The sequence below is a fragment of the Papaver somniferum genome, chromosome 6, assembly GCF_003573695.1.
Source record: "Papaver somniferum cultivar HN1 chromosome 6, ASM357369v1, whole genome shotgun sequence".
Lineage (NCBI taxonomy): Eukaryota > Viridiplantae > Streptophyta > Magnoliopsida > Ranunculales > Papaveraceae > Papaver > Papaver somniferum.
The window spans coordinates 81,874,435-81,878,201 of NC_039363.1; the positions used below are offsets into that span (position 1 = coordinate 81,874,435).

The following is a 3,767-nucleotide window of genomic DNA, read 5'->3' on the forward strand; positions in this document are numbered from 1 at the left end:
CAAAGAAGGATCTAATGAACCCGAACCCGACCGGACGGCAGCGTGCGTGCTTCTGTGCGAAGCACCGCGCGTACAGGAAAGGCAACCTTGCCCTAGTCTAAGCCTTCCCTCCAAGCACAAAAGTCTAATGACCTCAGGGCCATGCCCTTATAGCCAATTCTATGGTATTTATGTCTAAAACTCTTTAGATTTTAGTCAATGTGGGACTATTGTTTTATCTATTCAAAAGAAAAAACAATTAATGGACAATAGGTCTAGGGATCAAAACATAGTTCATGGAAAAATTGGTAATTTTAAAACGTTTTTTTCTAACAGATCATTCACCAATAGAGGAAGTCAGACTAGTAGTACCAGAAACAGATGACCCGTCACTACTAGTAATGACATTTCGGGCATGGTTTCTAGGTACAGTTTCGTGCACCATACTCATTTTTCTAAATACATTCTTCACTTTTCGTACTCAACCATTAACACTATCGGCGATCTTGATGCAAATTATGGTTTTGCCCATTGGTAAATTCATGGCATCGATACTTCCAAAAGGGGATATAAGAATTATGGGTACAAGTTTTAGTTTAAATCCAAGGCCTTTTAATATGAAAGAACATGTTATCATCACAATCTTTGTAAACTGTGGTGTTGCTAGTGGTGGTGGTGATGCTTATTCTATTGGTGCTATTACTGTCATGATAGCTTATTACAAGCAAAGCTTGAACTTTCTTTGTGCTCTTCTAATTGTCTTGACTACTTAGGTAATAAATTTTCTTTCCTTCTCATAATTTCTTATGCCAATTTTTCTTTACTTTCTGCTTTGATTGTCTTTGATCAATGGATCTTCATCTGGTTTGCAATTTTGCATCTACATCTACAGTGGGAAGTAGTTGTACTTAACTAGCTCTTTCTCCTTTATGTCAATAATTGTGCTTTGGCCTCTCTCTTATAATTGTACTTCGGTTGATGTTTAATGGAATTACTGCAGATATTGGGGTATGGATGGGCAGGGATGTTGAAGAGGTATTTGGTTGTTCCGGATGAAATGTGGTGGCCGTCAAACCTTGCTCAGGTTTCTTTGTTCAGGTACTTCGTTTCCCGTCCAATAAATCTTTTACACTCCCCAAACATTAGAACGGTAATTATGTAGCATTAACTGGTAGTAGTACAAAGACAATGAACACAATAATAAAAGGTTAATGAAACTTTAATTAAGAAAATGACTTATAATGATGAAAATACCCCCAAGGGTTACATCACTGACCCATTATTATATTCTCTGCTTTCTTTATTATTAATCTGTTTTTATATTAAAGAAACATCATTAAAATTGTTTTTTGAGACATCTACTTATTTTTATTGTTCGCTTTGCTTTTAATTAACATCTCATCATCATAATAAGGTTTGGGGCCTTTGGGCAGTGAAGCTACTAAGTGTTAGTACTAAGTAGTAGTAGGTGTTATTTGTTTATGTATATTGACTACAAAATCTAATTTTTGTACATCAGAGTGCAATTCATTAATTTATTACTAGTACAATGTTGGTGATGTCAAATTTTAATAAAAAAAGTCATTCGTTTGCTTAAATTTGAAAAACAAACAAACAGTACAAAGAATAGGTGTGTGGTAGTGGTACCCCTAGTTAGTAAGTTCGCGAATGATTCGCGAATCATTCGCGAATTTTTCCGTATCACGAATTTTACCGTCTTATTCGCGTACGTTTGCAACTCCGAACCCAAATCGCGTATTATGTGGCATTCCCGGATTATTCGCGAACCGTTCACGAATTTTACGTATCCCGAATGATACGTCCGCTTAATTCGCCATAAATTCTTTAGCTTTTATTTTTCAAAGACTCCACTTTTTGGGCTTTACTGCCTCCCGAGCATACACGACCGAATATTTAAAGTGTTGTAATTTTTATGAAACAAAAACGACTGAAGAGATTTGAAGGTGAATGTGAGAGAGATCTCAAACTCACTAACCAAGCATCTAAACCACCATACGACGTCCTCTTGGATAACTAATGTTGTATATATTATTAATATCATCATATTAAGTTTATTTTTTCTTTAAATAACTCACACATATGCATAAAAATTGGTCTATGACCTTATAAATACAAATTATTTGTTATATATAGATACCGAATTTTCAGAGCCGAACTCACATTTATAAATCGAATTATATACGTACGTATGCCGTTCCGAATTACTGACGAATCACGTCCCGTTGACCGAATTTTGGACCGAATCTGGATTTTACAAAACCGTATAATACTCGTACGTTTGCCGTTCCGTACGTTTGCCGAATCCCGAATTGCTAACTAGGGTGGTACCACCGGAGAGAATGATAGTATGAAAATGGGAATCCTTTTTCTCGAAAGTCATTGTCCTTGAATTTAATGAAACAAAAGTGGGCAAATCTTAAGGCAAGCAATTCTTCTCTTTTAAGTTTTATATCATTTGATTGGTGGGGACAATAATTATTGGGAGCATCTACATATCAAATTTCAGCTTTACACTTTACTCTCAAGAATCCTTTCAAAGGAAAACACTAATTCAGCTTTGGGTATAAAATATACAGTGAAATTTTATGTAACTCCAAGTGATTTAAGCTCCATAACAATTTTATTTTTATTTTTGATGATTAAAATAATCAAGCTTCATTCGATCTTAAATAATATATTGTGTATGAGAAATGATCGGGGTACATAACAAAATCAAAATCAAAATTCAAAACAAATAAAGATATCAATTTCACATAAAAGCAGATGTGAAAGAACAGAACACTTTAGAATAATAATACAGAGAAATAATGGTATAATTCAAAAGCAGTTACTTCCATAAGTTCCATTTTGATATGTCATTAAATTAATTAGTATAACAAAACCTGTTTTTCTTGGTACATTGGTTTGTTTGGTGGTTAGATGTCTGGATCAAAGGACGAGACGAGGGGAATAATCAAGCAGAGAATCCGTTGGTGTCCCTTTCGAGAAGAAAAGAGGGCCCACATTTGAAGGCAATGTAAGAGGTAGGTGTTGCTGAAGGACAGTTGTGTTGATGTAAAATCAAACCCCAATTTAATTAATTCTTGAGCAATCAATTCCTAACAATGACGGGGAGCACTCGTATGTTACTCTCTTCGTCCCACTATTAAGTGCCCTAGTTCAAGTTTGTACAATTTTTAAGACAATTAAGGAGAAAAGTATTTTTAAGCATTTTTTATAGTTATACCCTTATGGATAATAGATAGTGAAATTTTGAAATGGTTTATCTCTCAAACTACACCACGGATGTTCGCAAACTTCGTACCATTGAATTGCATTTTAAAACACCTACGTAACGAATATAAACATGACTATCAAATTATGCATATTTCTTATATTTCTTATAATCAATTAAAGGATAATTTTAGAAATATCTCATTGTTTAGTGATAGAGGTCACTTAATGATGGGACAAAATCTAAAAATAACTAGGTCATTTATTAGTGGGACGGAGGGAGTATATGTCACTCACTACTTAACTTGTGAGCCATGAGTAGCTTTGTTGTTGCCGGGGAAGAAAAAGATCTGCACCGATGACTTTTAAGCGCATACGAAATGCTTTTCTTTTTTTTCTTTTGCTAAGAAATAAAGAAGTTCCATTAAACTAGTTAAAACTTACAAGAGTTGTGGCAGGAATGGTGGGATTATACTCAACCATTCTCCCTGAATTCTTAAGTTGTTACGATACTTAGCTGCAACACCAATATGACTGTTGAAATTTTCTTTTAG

The 3,767-nt window shown here is 34.5% G+C and overlaps 1 long non-coding RNA gene across 1 annotated transcript; it reads left to right on the forward strand.

The window, feature by feature from the left end:
* The first annotated feature begins 331 nt into the window (after window positions 1-331).
* Window positions 332-3,197, forward strand: LOC113288164. The gene is made up of 3 exons (XR_003330505.1): window positions 332-752; window positions 980-1,077; window positions 2,920-3,197. It is a non-coding gene; the product is annotated as an uncharacterized LOC113288164 (long non-coding RNA).
* The last annotated feature ends 570 nt before the right edge of the window (window positions 3,198-3,767 follow it).